At 37.7% G+C, this 18,584-nt stretch overlaps 1 protein-coding gene across 4 annotated transcripts in view; it reads left to right on the top strand.

The window, feature by feature from the left end:
• The first annotated feature begins 476 nt into the window (after positions 1-476).
• FHL5 (four and a half LIM domains 5) overlaps positions 477-18,584 on the top strand; it is a 41,889-nt gene continuing 23,781 nt past the window's right edge. Inside the window, exons 1-2 of one of the 4 annotated variants that reach the window (XM_040474205.1) lie at positions 477-647; positions 1,053-1,283. The gene's annotated coding sequence lies outside the window, so the exon portion shown is untranslated. The remainder of the gene's footprint in view (positions 648-1,052; positions 1,284-18,584) is intronic. The other 3 variants (XM_040474206.1, XM_040474207.1, XM_040474204.1) reach the window with 3 other exon arrangements.

Consider the following 18,584-nt stretch of genomic DNA (forward strand, 5'->3'; position numbering starts at 1 on the left):
TCTCATATCTTAAATCATCAAAGTCAGGTGAATAGCAATGCACACATTTCCCCAACTCAACTTTTTTGTTTGTTTGTTTGTTTGTTGTGTGTGTGTGTGTGTGTGTGTGTGTGTACCTGAGTTCAATCTCAGAAAATATTAACATATAATTTCTTTAGCACTTAGAACAAGAACAGTTTTTGTCTGGGAACAAATGAAGTTCAGAAAGAACATTTCTTCTCTCGCCCCACTTTATAAAGTGAAGAAATGGCCTCAAGTAGAAATTCTAGGAGCAAATGTCCCTTAGTCCATCTGGTCCACGGAGAATTCCTGTTCTGGATTACGATATTCAAATACAGTTTTATATACAACTCTCGAAATCTCTATCCACTTTTCATTTTTGAATTGAAGATTCCAAAAGACCAGATGAGTCTGTTTAAGTGAAGTCATATAGCCAGGACTGTGACATAACAATTGTTGCCAGCTCATAGGGCAATACGCAGAAAGAAGCAGGGAGTGGTAAGTCCTCAGTGCACGTGCAGGAAGCAGGTAGCTACCTGGAGTTATTCTAGTCAAATCCAAGGCTCAAATTTCCCAAGTTTCCCAAGAAGGCAGTGATAGAAGCCACAACCCAGGGTTTATCTCTCAAGCTACCAAAAATTCTTCAGGTAAGAACATGGGGCTTCATCTCTTTCCAGATAGTTCGACAGAAAAGCTCTGTAGTACAGCCATCTCTAACCTAAGAGACAGGTTCAGATAGTCACCAGAAAGCAAGAAAATGAAACAAAATCAAACAAACAAACAAACAAAACAGATTAATCAAGGAAAAGGAAACTACATCATCCTTTTAGAGATTTTTAAAAATTTAAATATGCCCTTAATTTAGCCTAGGCAGTGGAAATTTCTTGAGTGTGTATGTGAGTTGTCTGTGTATACACACTGTACTTTAAAATTCTGGAGCTTATCCAGATATTTCAAATACTAATTTTGGCAGAATTTCCCTTTAAGGATATCCTGCAGAGAATTTGTTACTCCCAATTTTAAGTAAAAATTGACAAGGAGTGCTTTTTCAGCCCAGTAGGAGTCAGCTACATACACATCACAAGACTTGGAGGAAACCCACTCACCCTCCTATTTTCTTCTACAAAGTTGAAAAAGCTGCAATTGGGGGAACCCTCAGATAGCTCTGGTGGTTCATTCTGTTCCTCTTGGAGTTGACATCTGGATGTGTCGGAGGAAAAAAAATCATCATATATTCTTCTTTCCTACTCTTTAAATCACAGGAAGAAGCAACTTAAGAAAAAGTAAGTTCTGTTTTCTTTTCCATGTTTCCTTTGTGGTTTTTATGTGGTATTTCGGCGTTCATTTTTTTTTTTTTAAGTATGAGCGATTCTTATAAAATTTCTAGTAACCTCTTATGAGAACACTTTTACTTGGCAAGTAAGTGTATATCTTGAAGTTTCTTAGAAACTTTAAAAAGCTATTTGAGCCAACAGTTATCATATGTTATAAGCTGAGCTTTTCAGATTTCTCACTTCAATAATATGTGTGTGGGGGCCACATAGTGGACAGATAACTCTTCAGAGTTGCCTCCTGAGTTGTGAAAATGGCTTTTATACACGTTATAGCTTCATTGCCATAAAACAGAACAACAACAACAACAAAGGTGGCAGGATTCTGGGGATTTATTTGGCTTCGTTTATTTGAATGACTAACTTTATCACTGCGGTTATTTTATGGCTGGGTTTATGTATCCGGAGCACAATTTGAAGTCATTTACAGATTTGAAGTCAGTTAGTGAGATTCCTGCTATTTTCAAGAAAAATCTGCCTGCTTGTTCCAGAAGCAGGCTTAGAGACCATTCCTGTAATTTTTTAAAAATTTTTTAACGTTTATTCATTTTTGAGAGACAGAGTGCAAGCGGGAGAGGGGCAGAGAGAGAGGGAGTCAGAGAATCTGAAGCAGGTTCCAGGCTCTGAGCTGCCAGCACAGGGCCCGATGTGGGGCTCGAACCCATGAACCACAAGATCATGACCTGAGCCGAAGTCAGATGCTTAACTGACTGAGCCACCCAGTCACCCCAAGATCATTCCTAGTGTTAGGTTTTCTGAGATTGAATTGAAATGTCTGTATGTCTGGCCCACACAAATATATAATCTATTACAGGAATCTTAGGCATTGCTTCTTGAAACAAACAGCGTTTCTTAAGCAAAAGCATACATTCCATATGTGTTTACACTTTCTCCCTCACTAGTTTAGTCAGACCCTCTGTGGTATCTGTCAGCCATTTGAAAACTAAGCTGTTAGTTTGGGTTTCAAACATGTGGAAACTGAAAAGAATCATGAATAAAACGTGTAATCCTTATAAATAAAATGTAAGAAAATCCTCACGTCATTTTAGCTGTCATTTCACATTCACAATATCATCATGTATAAATTCTAGCATTTTCATCAGCAAAGCCTATAGATCAATATTTAATGCAAATATTGCAAGCATGTATCATACAAGATATTTCTTAACATATTTGTTATGATACATGCCTGAAGCCATAATCCAAATTGTTTGATGGGGAAGGTAAACTCTGATGTCTGTTTTCTACACTTGCTTGATTTCCACATGTTACCATTAGTTGCCAATTCTAAGCAAGAGCAGCAGATTTGTGTTTTAATGTCATATCACCTCACTGACAAGTTTACCTCTGATTTTTATTATACTTGCCAACAACATTTTGAATAAAGGTAGATTCATTTGGGTTCCTTAGGCAAGCCTAGTAACTTTCAACTATAATATTGAAAATAAACGTTCATCTAGAACATGTTGGAAAAGCTTTGATTTGTTTTTTATGTTTTCAATCTAGGAAACATGATTTCTTTAGAATTGAAAACCAAATACTTGGGTTCACATGGGAAATTCTGAGTCAGACGACAGTTAAACAAACTTGTATTTCCATGTTCTTGTAATTGTCTTTTTTCCTCTCTGATTGTCATCATTAGTATTGGTTACTTTTTGGTACCCTGGAAATGATCAGCTTGAGCATTTATCTATCTCCACAGACTACAGATGCCCTTAAGACTCTGATAGAAGTCAATGGACCTTCTTCTCACAAAAAAAAAAAAAAAAAAAAAAGCCCATTGCAAATAGATTTTTCAATTACATATCTGGGGTTGATAGATACCTGAAATCTGCCCTTGAGTATTCTCTGGGGTCCTGATTATGAGCCACTGGTTTCTGTGAAACCAGAGACCTCAGCTTCAGACATATTTTGGTACCAGTGGGTTCACCAAATCTTTAAAGGGTTTTGGACAGAAGTATGCCTAAACTGTCTCTTTAAACTGTCCTCACCTGAAGACAGGTAAGGCTAAGGCAAGGATTTTAGTTTAAGGGTTAATTTTTTTTTTTTTTTAGAGAGAGAGCAAGAGCACACACAGGTTGGGGAGGAACAGAGGGGGAAAGAGTGAAAGAGAGAGGGAGGGAGAATCCCAAGCAGGCTCCACACTCAGCACAGAGCCCGATACAGGTCTTGATTGCACGACCCTGGGATCATAACCTGAGCAGAAATCAAGAATCAGATGCTCAACTTGACTGAGCCACCCAGGGGCCCCAAGTTTAAAGTTTAAATTTTAAAGCAGGTGCTTAGTTAATTCATGGCCATACTTGTCCTGAGCAGTGTGTAATGGAAATAAAAGTGGAGTTTTCAAGGAGCAGAACAGTTCCTTTTGTGGAGAGCAAGGCTTAGGATGGAATGCTGGTAGGATTAACCCACTAAAGACCCCAGAATGTGGAACAGATGACTCTTCCACTCCAGCAGAGGAGTCTTCCCATTTCTCTGAACATCCTCCCATATCTCCATACCTACCTACTGGTACACTGGAACATAAAAGGAAGAGCTATACAAGTGTCCATTACCCTTTCAAGCATCACAGTCTTTAATCTTCCCTTCTTTATGGGCTCCTTTTATCAGCACTCAAACATGCTCAAATTTCCCATCTTAAAACATTTCTCCTTCATTACTGAGCTCCTCCAATTCCCCTCTTCCTCAGCTTCATAGATCAATCTCTTGAAAAGTTGTCTACACTCTATTAATCTCCGCTTCCCGAGCCCCACTTCTCAGTCTATTGTAATCTGGCTTTAGTCCTCATCAGTTTTTCCCAGCTCTCATGGAGGTTGTCAATCACTAGTGTATTGCTAAATCCAGCAGACATTTCTCGTTATCTATTCAGTGTCTAGAATCAATTTTACCCTATTCTCCATTTCCCCCACTTTGGGACACGCTTTACCCAGGGCTTCCATGATATCAAACTCTTCTCTCCCACGAAGACCACTCTTTTTGGTCTGCTTTGCAGATTTCTCTTCTTCTCCCCTGTATCCTGGACTCCTTTTCTCTTTCTGGGAAATCTCACTGCCTCAGTTACCATCTGTTCTATAGGCTTATGAATACGAAATCTGTATCTCTAGCTGAAGTATCTTTTCTGAGCCATAGACCTGTATGTTTAATTGTCTGCTGAATGCAAAACTGCTCGGAGTAGGCTTGGACCCCAATGAATTAAATGGTAGAGGAGGAAGGGATATCAGGGACAAACCAGGACCTGCACAAAGACCCCTTCCAACATACCCAAGTAATTTATATGGTTTCCCTGCCATTTATACGTGGTTTCTGGGGCTTTCTTTGGCCCTGGCTAAACAGCTATACTTGGCTGCCCCAAAGTCTTCCCAAATCTCACCATTTAATCTAAAAGCAAATTATCGTTTCCTACTCCCCACCCAATTTCCCTCAGGTATACTCTTACATAGTAAATGACACCATGGTGAAACCAGTTGCTCAAGCCATAAACTTGGGGGAACTAACTCCTCCCCTCCCTCAATTCAAATACCCAAAGAATCTCTAAGTTCTGGCAAGGCTGTCCTGTGCATTAGCCTACACCTCCCCTTTGTTACTGCCACCACCCAATTTCAGGCTGCCATCTTCTTGTACTTGGTGAACAGTAGCCCTTTCACTGGTCTCTCTGCCTCCAGGATTCCCTCTGCTACTGAAGGCTCCATATTGAAGCCAGAGTGATTGACCTAAAACAATTGGTGTAAATACACATTTGACTTTGCCAACCTTTACTTCAAACTTTTCCCTGACTCTCCACTGGCCTTAAGGTAATCTCCAGATTCCTTCTCAAAGTTAAAGAGAAACAATAATAGATTATAAGGGATTACAACAGATCTCTTCAAACTTTGAAGTGCTCAGGTAGGACCTGGTCTTTGTTAAAATGCAGATTCTGGTTCTGTAGGTCTGGGTTGTTTTTACATTTCTATCAAGCTTCCAGGTGAAGCTGATAATACTAGTCCAAGGACCATGCTTCTCATGCTAGACTGGCTGGAACTCAAGTTCCAGTTGTGTTGCTCCCTAGGTCTGGAAACTTGAAGTTGTCACTCAACTTCTGTGTGTCTCCTTTTCCTTGTATATAAAATGGAGATCATGATGGTGTGCCTTTTTCTTGGTTTTTTTATGAGAAATAAACATGTGATATTAAAATTACTTGCAACAGTGCCTGGCCCAGAGTAAGTGTTAAATGGCCTTATTATTATCATCAGTCAATACTTTGAATAACTTAGCCTCTACATTCTTCTACTGTGGCACTGGTGGGCACACATGCACACACACGCACACACACTACTGCTCAGACATGCCGAATGACCTTCAGCACATTAAGAACAGAGCAAATGCCTGCTTTCTGCCAAACTTCCAAAGGCGCTTCTTGGCAGAGCCTCTGCCTACAAAGTTAACTCAACTCAGTCACCCTCATAGTTTGGATCTCAGCTCAGGTGTGCATCCTTTGGGAAGTACTTACAGAACACCTTCCACCCAAGTCCACATTTCATACCACTTTGAGTATTCTCATATTACCAATGTGCCTTCTGGTCTCACATAATAATTTCATTTATTTATCTGTCTCACCTATAAGACTATCTGCCCCTTTAGAGTGAAGGACTGTGGCAATACTAAATTTCTAATACCTCAAACACTCTTTCGCAGGTTGCAGGTGATCAGTAAAGAGTGAATGCATTTTATAGACACATTTCCAAAGACCTGTAAAATGAGAAATGGAGACAGGGAACAGAAAGCTTTAAGATATGGTTTGAGTAAAAGGAAATATGAGATGTAGTCCTCCAAATGCTGCTTCTGAGTTGGACTATTAACACACTAGAAAGGGAAAAAGATCTTCAAATTCATTAAATAAATAAACAAGGCTAAAAAGTCAATGCAATGGTGATAGTGTGACACAGAGAAGAGAATCAAGGCTTTGAAGTCTGGTCCATGTTGAGTCTTCTGCAACCTCAGGCAAATTAGTTTGCCTCCCTGTCTTAAAGATGGAATAAAAACACCCATTTTGTAAAATTTTGTATTAGTGTAATAGCAACATTTTTATTTTTATTTTTATTTCTTTTGTTTCAAATTTTTATTTAAATTCTAGTTGGTTAACATACACTACACTATTGGTTTCAGGAGTAGAATTTAGTGATTCATCACTTACCTATAACACGCAGTGCTCATCATAGCAAGTGCCGTCCTTAATACCCATCACTCATCTAGCCTATCACCCACCCACCTCCCTCCATCAACCCTCAGTTTGTTCTCTATTGCTGAGTCTCTTATGGTTATTTTTATTTCTTCTCAAATTCTTCTGTTATAATACTGTTGCTACTAACATAGATTTGAGATATTCTTTTGTTTGTTCATTTTGCAAGAGCAGTAACCACCAAATGGATTCTGAGGTTTATTTTTCAGTAGATCATTTTGATACATCAGATTCTCCCCTCACATTATTTAAGAATACACCTTTTTGTTTGATTCACAATTTAATCACAATTACAGCACTGAAGACGGTGGGGAATGGGCTTCTGGGCTCCTTGTATCCCAGCTTGATTTTATTCTCTTCAATGATTCCTCACAACTCTTCATAAGACAATTTAATTAATGTGGTCATGTTACCCTTAATATGTTTTAAAAGAGTATTAAGAGTTGTCCTGATCAAGATATCAAACTATGTATTTTTTTCAGAGCCAGAAAGTCATACAAGGTAATTTATTCATTTATATATTCATTCAAATGTTCACCAAGTAGATCAAGCCAGTATAGTAGCTACAGAAAAAAATGGTCAAATTGTTTAATTTTCTTTACATCATGAATCTATGCATTATGTTCATGACCATTTCATGAGTCTCCTATGAACAAGGAATAATCTATCATAAATTTTGACCAAATGCCTCTTAGTATAGAACTAAAATGCTTCGGTTTTGTGGAAAATTGTTTCTTAACACAAAGATCAACATTTCTTTAGCAGATTCATGGGTATAAATTTGCATGCAGGAAAGAAAAGAAAAAGCATCTGATACCAAGCTGTCATGCTACCTAAATGAAGTAAAATTTAATTTTTCAAAATGATTTCTGGTCCTATAATTACTTTCAGTCTATCAACTCATTCTCTTGAACATATTTATGGTTATACTACCACAGAAGATTCTAATCTGTGAGAGTTTAACTGTACTCTAATTTAGTTCAGTATTTTGTTTTTCCTTATTGTCAAAGAGATACATTGTATAATTTATGAAGTCCTGAATAGTAAACATGTTTTTAAAAATCCATAACTTCAATCAAGAGGTCTATCATTTGAGCATATTTTCTTCTAAACTTGATTTCTACTCTTTAATAGTATTTATGTAGTTGAGATCACACTGATTGTTCACTTCAGACTCCTTTTTTCCCTTAAAGCAATATCAGAACCATTTTGCCATGCCCTTACATTCCAAACACCACATTAATGATTTCTAGCATTATTTTACAAGTCATTTAGTCAATAATTTTATATTCTTTAAAGCAGTGTGTAGAGGTCCCTTTCAAATCCTAAACTTAAGCATAATTAAACAAACACTCAACATAATATAACTAAAAACCACAAAATATACTCTGAAACTTTAGATCAGGGATCAGTAAACATTTTTTGTAAAGGGCCAGATAGTAAATATATTAGGCCTGGAAACTACTCAACTCTGCCATGATAGTTCAAAGGCAGCCACAAGGGCACCTAGCTGGCTCAGGCAGTGGAGCATGTGATTCTTGATCTCAGGGTTGTGAGTTTGAGTCTCATGTTGGATGTAGCGATTACTTAAAAATAAATTGTTTAAAAAAAAAAAAGCAGCCACAGACCATATGTAAATTAAAGAGTATGGCCATGTTCCAATAAAACTTTATTTAAGGACACTGAAATTTAAATTTTACATCATTTCACATGTTACATGTTGAAATATTGTATTCTTCATTTGTGTGTGTGTGTGTGTGTGTGTGTGTGTGTGTGTGTGTGTGTGTGTGTTTTGATCATTTAAAAATGTAAAACCTATGTTTAGGTCTCAGGCCATTCGAACACAGGCTGTGGCTAGGTTTTGGCCCTTGGGCTAGAGTTGGCAACCTCTAATCTAAAGCCTGGTTCCAAGAATCCTGGTTTCCTTAGTTTTGAGAAGCATCTGTGAACACATGCATATGTATATATTCTTAAGTGATAGTTTTCATTAGATGCTAAATAAATTCTCTTTTTTTTTTTAACATTTATTTATTTTTGAGACAGAGAGAGACAGAGCATGAACGGGGGAGGGTCAGAGAGAGGGAGACACAGAATCTGAAACAGGCTCCAGGCTCTGAGCTTTCAGCACAGAGCCTGATGCGGGGCTCGAACCCACGGACTGTGAGATCATGACCTGAGCCGAAGTCGGCCCATTAACTGACTGAGCCACCCAGGCGCCCCAGATGCTAAATAAATTCTTAAACTAAAATGTTTAAAAATCACTGTTTCAGATAATATACATGAAAGTACTTTGTAAACCATAAATCATTATTAAAACACATATTGGTACTTTACTTTTGATGTTGGTTAAACCGCGAATGATTTGAAAAAAATTAATAGAAATGAACGTATGCCATTATGAAAATTGCACCTGGGAAACTAATATTTGAAATCCAAAAACCTTACACGCTATAACCTAAAGAGAAAACAGTTAAGTCAAATTCCAAAATTCTTTAAGAATTAACAGCTATTGTGATCAAGATAATTAGAATATTTATTGTTTTGCTTGTTTTCTAAGAGCTTGCAAATAATGCTATTCACTCCTTCATTTTGTTTTTAAGTGTTAAACTACAAAGCTAGCATAATCAGAGAATCCTAATTTAACATCCTGGTTAATAAAAGCTGGTATGTATATTACTCACTCACCTCCTCTTTCCCCACACATCCATACACATAATACAACAAACAATACTTAAGAATAAATCACCTTTATTGTAACATATGTATGGATTAGAAAGTTCCACTTAATCACGTATCTCTACTTTTAGAGTTCTAAGAATTGCAAAGTAGACGCAGGTGTCATATGTGAATCAACTTATTTTCAATTCATTATTACTGAAACGGAATTGGAAAACAAGGTTTTTCAAAAGACTGCCCCTTGCAGCCTGAATTGAGTTCACTCCCAGAAGAGAGAGAATGTGGGCCCTGCAGGTGACAGTGCTCCTTCCTGGGGCCAGGTGGCTGCAGCGAATTCCCTGGAGGGAGAGGAGCAGAGTTGCAGCCTGTGAGCACGCAATTTCCACCTGAGTGTTGAGGGAGAATGGGTTACACTAGAGAGGACCCTTTTGCCCAGTTATTTATCGGTTAAGTCATTCCACAAGTATAAGAGAATCAAAGAGCCAAGGGAGGAACGTTTTATCCCCAATAATTTCAAAAGAGAAATGACAAGTCTAGAAACTTGGGGAAATGAGAGCTTCTCTTATACGATTTTTAATTCAAGAAACCATTCCTGGTTTCTTATAAATTTAAGTCATTGATGTAAATTGCAGAAATGTCAATTAAGATTTTTAGTTAACAGCGTATGTCAGCGTATGTCACACGTATGACCTGCTTTTATAGTGTGGTCTTCCATTGACCAAGAAGCAAACAGTAGGCTAAATACATTTGCAGCAATGTATAGCTGGGTTTTTAAAGCTCTGACATGTAAAAATATTTAGTTTCATAAGTGACGTTTCTTTTGCTCAACTATGGATGAAATGCTGCCTTCCAGGTCTGGTCCTTTGAGCAGCTCTTAATGTGCTCACTGGGCTTGTCGTCCACATCCCTTGGCATACTAGGTCACCACCTCCACAACCATGTGGACTCCCCACTGCTTAGGAACTTTCCCCTGCTTTTCCTACAGACTAGCTTTATTCAAACTTTAGGACACTGCTCTAGAAGAAGCTTCAATTGAAGCTTTCTAGAAATTTCCTGAAATCTCCAGAGGGCCCCACGCATTTATCCCAAGTATTTCCGCATGTCCTCTCTCCTTTCTGCCCTCATTTCTTCCATCCACAATGTTTACTGAGTACTCAACATATGCTGGTGATACTGCTAGACATCAGAAGTCTGGTGGGAACGTAGCGTCTGTCCCACCACAAGCTTACTGTTGAGCAGTAAACATGACTAACTAGAGCCAAGATGAACTGTGTGTGGAGAAGTACCGAGAGCTGTGCATGAGAACTTAGAGCCAAGGTCCTCATCTGGTGGAAGAGTCATGGAGTAAAGAATTATTTATGAGTCTCTCTCCCAGCATGGAAGCTTTTCAAAGGATAAACCTGGTTTCACCTTCACTGCTAAGCACTGTGGATGGCCTGGACTTGGCACTCCAGAGCTCTTTGTGAAACCCATAGAACTAAAAGTACACTGTTGGATAATGTTGGGTTGAAAGAGCCAGATCATGAAAGGTCTGAAATGCTATGCTAAAGAGCTTGGATTTTGAAGGTCGCAGAAAGTGTGATTCAAACACAAGTCATCTAAAGACTCTGGGTTGGCTTCTATTTATAAAACGGGAGAAGAGTGGCTGTTTGGCTCTAAACCTTTAAGATTCTGTGGCCAAACATCTGACTTCTTTCTTCCTGCATTCATTTAACACATATTTGTGCCAAGTTCTGCTTTAGGTGCCAAGGACACAGCCCTGAGCAAGGCAAGGAGAGATCTCTGCTCCTGTGTGTGTGACACATCCGCATGACTTAAAAATTCACACACTGAGTGATGCTTCGGGTAAAAATGAAAACAACACTAACTCGTAACCAGTATTTGTCAGCTAATACTGTGAACATTTGGTTTCCAAGGGAATGAACACAGATTTTGCCGTTTACTCTCAAAATTAGCATGAACAACCTGAGATCAACACATTGTGTTTCCAAAGGTGTAAACCACAACTGATGAGTGAGGCTGTGAGCACTTTGACTACAAGCATTTTCCTTCAACAGATGCTGAGAACCAACCTTGTCTACAACTCAAAGACCAAGAATAGATAAAAATTAAGTTAAAGCTGGTTTTCAATATCACCATGCAGCTGTTCAAATGGTCACCCCCTCCATCACCAACAAATTTTAAACTGTCAAGGGAATTATTGAATTTATTGATTAATGCTATCACCAAAGCACAGGATACAGTCCTGCCTGGTATCTTTGTAAATCACATTCGGGTAGGAAGATTATTTTGCTTCAGGCAGAAATACTGGAAAAACTAGTTAACATCAACTTCCAGCACTCACCACACATCCCCAGCCCCAACACCCCCCACCCCCACCCCCCACACACACACCACAGCACACATATTCACATACACACAAACATACAAACCACATATACACACATGCATCACTACCTCATATTTTTGGTGAGGATTCAGAAAATCAAACCAAATGTGGTTTGGGTTTTTCTTCCCAACCAGTAACAACTATAATAAACGAAAACCAATAGAAATTGAATTGGCCTTGAATGTTGGAGGGGACATGTACTTGCTGTTGAAGATAATTGGTTTGTTTTGTATAGCTAGTGGTGGCTTGGCTTGAGCTCCAGAATGAACCTCTCTATGCATGTGAGGTTGTTACCTGGTCAGTAATTCAAACCTGGAGAGCCAGATACAAATACGTTTTTTTCTCTTTTGGAAAAAAATCACAGCAGTAACCAAAGCTGTCACTCCATACAAGCTTTTTGCCCATCTATATATGAAAACAATGACAAATGGCTTCCATGAGGAGTTGGAGATCTGGACTCTGGTGGAAACCTTTGCACTAACCACTTTTTCAGCTTTAAAAAACAATTTGCCTTCCTGGCCCTCAGTTTTTCGCATTTGTTAGATGAGAGGCACAAACTAGAGAATTTCAAAAATCTCTCCCTGCTTCTAGATTTAGTGGTTCTGTAAAAATGGAATTGGATCAGAAGCATGCTTTTATAGGGAAGGAAAAACATCAAAATGACTGCAGCACTAAGAGGCTTTATCTCTAAATATCTTACTATACCCAGAGGGGTTCCTCTTCCTGAGTTTCCGAAATTTCTCTTCTGGGCTCCCTCCCCTCCCTCCTTCGTCCTTCTCCTTATTTCTCTTCCTCCTCACCCTCCTAGATCTAATGGTAGACATTTTTTTTAAACTATTGCAGAAAACTATTGCAGAGAAGACTGGTTGTGCAGCTAATTTGTTGGAAAATGGAAGTTAATTCTTTCTTTCTCTTTGAGAAAACAAGGTCACACAGAGCAGAGCTGAGAAACAAATTGTGAAAAATTACCAAAATGGTGGTAAATGTAAGATTCTTTAAGTGGGTCACTAACTTGGCATCCAGTTTTGGACAATCTTAAAGAAAATCGTTCATGTTTATTTAACAACCTGGTCACTCATTACAAAGTAGTAATCTGGTCTAAAAAGAAGCTTGTTAAAATTCATGCAAATGACAGATGTGGTAATAAAGCAAAGTAATGAGTGATATTTTAAAATTTCATGTTGATTAGCAATTTGGGTATTTTCTATTAAGTGCTTACACAGTTTTATTTGGAAGATATATTCCATTTTTCCTAATCTTTCTGGAAAGTAACTATGAATACTATCTTCAGAATTTAGTTTTTCATATCTGTAAAATGAGTTGAAACTGATCTATCTCGTCTAGTTCTTACATTTTATGATCAGGAACAAGAGAGTCAAGTGAAATAAACTTAATCTTTTGATTTGTGTTAAGATTTTATTTAAGATAGTCCATGCATGCATTTGGAACAAAATTCAAAAAGTACAAAAGGCTACCCAGTGAAAAGTAAATCCCTCTACCTTCCCTGTCCATTCCATCATATTGTATCTTGTGGTTTCCTCAAGGGTTACTCTAAGTATTTTTAAGTGAAATGTCAGTTGATGAGATGCCAAGATTGGTTTTGATCAATATCAAGTATTACAACACTATTAGCATAACAAGTTGTAAATATTCTTAAAATTTTGTCATTTTCCATCTATAATTACTCTAATTCCTACATACTTTCCTTCTCAGCAATGTTTATACTTGCATAACTCATAATTTTTAAGGTATTTTGATACCTATTATCTCATTTGCTCTAAAGCACCACTTATGGATACGATTTACAATTTTCTACCTTGCAAGGAAGAATATAAATGCCATTTTTTTAAACCACATAAATATTTAGGTGTTGACAAAATGCCAAATAGGATACTGATAACTGAGTGGTTTTATAAATAATGCTACTGTTACCTGTCCCAAAAAATCAACTGAAAGTTAAGAATTTGGTGATAGATTGTAAATGTCATGTGTATGACAAGGGGTACATATGCCTTATGACCAGCCCTTAGTAGCAGGCTGCTGGCCTTCAACAAGTGCCTGGCATTACATCCTCCCCATGTCTGTGAAGGGCCAGGAAGAGCTCCTCCCATCAAAGTTCCAGCCCTTCCCTCCCCAGCCTTCAACAGGCTTGATAAGAGCCTAAAGCTGCAGGAACCACTAATTTTGAAAACAGAGTAGAAAGATCCAAAGAGAGAGCAAATACCTACTCGATGCATACAATCATCTGGAAAACTGCTGGTAGACTTGCAAAGATATAGGACACTTTGTTATCCTCTGATTAGGCCTATTAGTTCAGAGGAAGAGAAAGAGTATCTGGAGCCTCCACCCCAGAAATCAAGAAGAGAATGCTGCTTGAAGAGTGCTTCTAGTCACTAGGGAATCATATGATGCCCCAGCAGAAAATTCCAAGACTGGAGGAGCCACAGCTTATTTTCCTGGTCTTGAGCCATCATCACTTTTAACAAAATAGAAATAATTTTTAATTACCAACAGTTTAATCCAAGACATTTTTGAAGATCACCCACAAAATATGTGGCACTGCTCGTCTTCCAGTAGAGCACAGAAATGAGTAAAACATGGTAGCTGCTCTCAGTGAGTCTACATGATGGTTATAAGAAATACAACAAAGCTCCAAATCAGTTATAACACAGGGTAGAATATAAATAATATCTACGAAAAACACAAAGGGCATTCATTAAACATATCACAATACGTAATACATAATATCATAATACAATTTATAAATGTGCCTTCATATACCTTAAAATTCAGTAATGTCTGAAGCTTTAAGTCCAAGGTGAAATAGAACTTTTTGACAGGCTCTCCTAATTTCAGAAGGTCCAAAAATGGACTCTTCTTCCATCATTGTGTTTTATGAATTTGAAGATCATAAACCAACAGAAGCTGTAATACACATTAATGCCAGGATATATGAAAGCCAATATATTGTATGGTTAGACTTGGCATATTCTCAGGAAGGAATTATGTGACCAATGGTGAAATCTTATTTATTGCTCTTAGTTGATTGGCTGAAAGTTCTTCCTAACTAATTTGTTTGACTGGAGTTGTCATTTAGGTAAGTCGGGGATTTAAAAAATTACCTTGTAGGATCTATTAGTTAAAGAATACATCTATCATTTTATATTGGCCACCTTCCAAATGAACAGCAATTTCATTTTCTTGGACAGTTTCTAATACTATTTTATCAGAATAGAAATGGTTTATTTCTTATACTTAAAAACATACTTGTTTAAAAGAAAATCATAGAAAGTGTTTTTTGCTTGATTCTCCTATATTATAAAGGAGCATGTACTTTTAGTTTTTCAAGATTGTATAGGGTTCAGATGAACCGACTGTCTTTTGATTGGACCACTTGGCATAGTGCCTGGATCCACAGTTATTAACCTGACCTGCTCTCAAGCCATTGTTTAAACTGAATATGTTTGTCACCATTTAAAGGTGAGTTAATTGAGCAAGGTTTGAGCTTTCTCATCACTAGTTATGGAAGGGAATTAGAACTTATTTAAAAACATTCAGGAAAATAAAATAGCCATCTTGGCTTTACAGTGATCAGTTCACAATCTCTTTATAACACATGATATTGAACTCAAAAATGGAAAGATGAAAAAGGTACAAAAGATATTGTATTTCCTCTCTGGTGAAGTATATTCCCCAGATCATAGCAAATTTTTCATGTGATCTTGTGCAAATACCTGGCCCTGTGGTGGTGATGGAGCTGATTAGTGTGTGTTACACACATGGTCATGGTTACAGATTCAGTCTTTCCTCAGTGGACTTAGGTAGACTTCCTTTTCACAACGACACATCATGCTTATTGCTAAGTAAGTTTGTTTTTGTCATGAGATGCAAGGGGAAGCAGGTAGAAAGTGTTAAATAGATGAATCAATGGAGCTCCCTCCTCAGTGCTCAGAAAACAGCTACTAGTGTTTACATACTGTTAGTAATTAATAAGTGTGATGAAGGCGATCTTGAAATAAAAGGAAGACCAACAAAACAAGACAAAACAAACTGATACAATTACTACCCTTAAGGAATTCCATAGAAGATTTGTTGAGTTTTCCAAAAAGCATAGAGAGGAAGCAGGAAAAATACTCTCTAATATTTACATTAGATCTGCAGTGTTCTCATAGATTCCATGTGTAGGAAATAAGGTTGATCCAGGGGAATTCATATGCAAGAAACAGTCACTCTGCCCCTCTACTACGTGTTGACCCTATGCTAAATACTTTTAGATAAATTGTCTCTTTTAATTCAGTACTTACGTTTATTAAACCCTTCACTTAATCAGAACTTCAAAACAAGGCTTGCAAGAGAGACCCTAAGTCAACCCAGGAACCAGATCTGCTCTTCCAGAAGACTTTTTACAGAAATAGCAGCAATTTTGCAGGAAGTAGAAGAGAAAACTCAACTTACACATAATTTGAAATGCTTGTGGTTCCTTTGTGATCAAAATTGTAGAGGCAAACTTAATGACAAATTTAAAAGCAGAAAACTGGGATCTGAATAGACAGAGATTTAGATAATACAGTTTCATCTCTAAAGGAGTATTCTTTTGGTCTTGAAAATTTCCCAGTGAGAAAAAACTCAAGGATGGTATTAAACCTACATATTTTATAAGAGTTCTACTTCTTTTATTTTTAAAGAATATAATGTTTGATAAAATATAGTTGTGTATTACCATGATATATTTTACCATTTCAATAACAGCTGCTATAATTACATGATTCTGAATGTAAATCTCCAAGAAAATCATCACTTTTTTTTTTCTTTGTTAGTATCCACAGAACAAATTAACCAGATGGAAAGCTCTAGTCAGCTGTTTTGTTTCATGGGAGAGTAGTTCATCAGCCCTCAGGAGAATTACTATTTGACCTCTCTACACAAGACATTCAGCTTCCAACAAACTGGACTTGCAAATATGTCCCTAGAGACTAATATCAAACATTCCACCACCATTCTATGATGCTTGTTTTAGGTTATTTTTGATTGATGGCCTGAAGTTATGGCTTTAGTTATTTTTAAATTGTTTGTTGAGTTTTTAAAAAGTAGTGCATGAGGGGGGAAGAAAATAGCCTCCTTCTTCAAAATGGGAGCTACAGTTATAACTGTACATTTTCCATCAAGTCAAGTACACCTACAGATGACTTAGCCATGACTTTTCCACTCCTACATCCCACTCGATTCTTGAGTGGGATCATGGACAGCTATTACTGTTCTCATTTACAGTTAAGGAACGTAAGGGCCAGAAAGGTTAAATGGTTTCCACAACAGTGGATAAGTTATATGCTAGTGCTAAAGCAACAGGTGCCACAATCTCCAGCTTCTGATTTCTAACCTAATTCTTCTCAATATGCCTTGTCTTGGGTGACAAGCAAAAACAGATAAGGAAGTACACACAGTCCTGCTGAACTCAACCCTCAGAACCAAGAAAAGAAAAAAAAAACCAAAAGAACTTTCTTTTTACTAGTTATCCTAACTCCTTCATATTTTTAAATATGTGCATTTTAATTTCTTCTGCTGTAGAACATATATTTATCCCATCTGGCCTAGTTTACCCAGACTTTGGAAGATTTATTTTTTCATATAGCTCATTTAACTCCCCTAAACTTCATCAAATTCAGTCACTCGATCAAACAACATTTCAGCTAACATCATAGATCTCAGAAGACAAAGATCTTGTGATCTGGGTAAAGACATGGTTCATCTCAAAATGTTATGTGCACAAATCCAAAAAGTCCGGTGTAACGTCCAACAGAGAATTGAAGAATCTGAGCCAACACCTCCAAAACTGTTAATAGAAGCATATCAGTCCCCCTAGTTGAGAGAAAAAAAAGCCTTTATCAATATCCACAGATAAACCACCTACTTCTGCTGCTTCTCTGACACACTCCTCAGTTGGTAATGAAGGAACCCACCAGGTGTCTTCCTCAGTTGCCCTCACAGGGAAAGTGAGAGAACTCTCCTTGCCACAGACAGGTCCTTAGGGCTTTACCTTCTGTTCCCTAACCTTCATTTTCAGTCCTTGGACATATTTGCCACAGATGTAATAGATACAATTAATTCACTAGTCAAGTGGATATACAAATTCTTAACTCTTTACTAATTGAAACTTTATCCCTTATTCTGTTGATAGAATCCTCTTTGCATATATGTTTTCATCAATACTTGCCTTGGACTCCACGCCCTTAGAGAACAGGAAGTTTCCCAGTCATTTCTTTAGTCATAAACCATGTTCTGAGGTCCTGCTATACTCGGACTTGATATACACAAATGAAGTAAGCAACATTCTTCCTCTCTGAGGAGCCCACAAGTGAGACACACGTGGACAGAAAAAAACTGTTACAAAATGTGGCAAAAGAAAAATAGACATATGTATGAACTAATGAGAGCAGCTACTCTTTCCTGAGGGATATGAGAAAGCTACCGAGAAAAGGAGTTTTAACTGGACCTTGATGGATGAGGAGAATCATCAGGCAGACAAGGTCAGTGAGATGAGAAAGAGGGTATTAGATTTAGAAGAAAAGCCACAGGTGAAGACTCAATGCCATTAAAGGATGTAGCATGTGTGAAGAATAGGCAGTCACTGGAAGTGGCTAAAGCATACGTGGGAGATGTGTGTATGTTGGGCGGTGCGGAGTCTGGAAAGGGCTAGAGGAGGGGAAAGCAGACAGGATAGTAAAGGGTCTCTATGCTAATGCAGTTTAGACTTTCTTTCAGAGTCAAAAACAAGCTGTTGGAGACTTTTCCAGTGAAGGGAGATGATCAGATGAGTCTGAGAAAAGATTCTTCTTGAGCACATGGAGGATGTTCTGGAACTTCCTGGGGGAAATCGAGCTTATCATTAGAGAACAAAAGTCATGTAGTAGCAATGTGCTTGGTTCCACTCAATAGAGGAAGAAATCTTGAATAATATCCCCAGATAGATGTAAAT

The sequence above is a fragment of the Herpailurus yagouaroundi genome, unplaced genomic scaffold, assembly GCF_014898765.1.
Source record: "Herpailurus yagouaroundi ecotype Mexico unplaced genomic scaffold, PumYag 139, whole genome shotgun sequence".
Classification (NCBI taxonomy): Eukaryota; Metazoa; Chordata; class Mammalia; order Carnivora; family Felidae; genus Herpailurus; species Herpailurus yagouaroundi.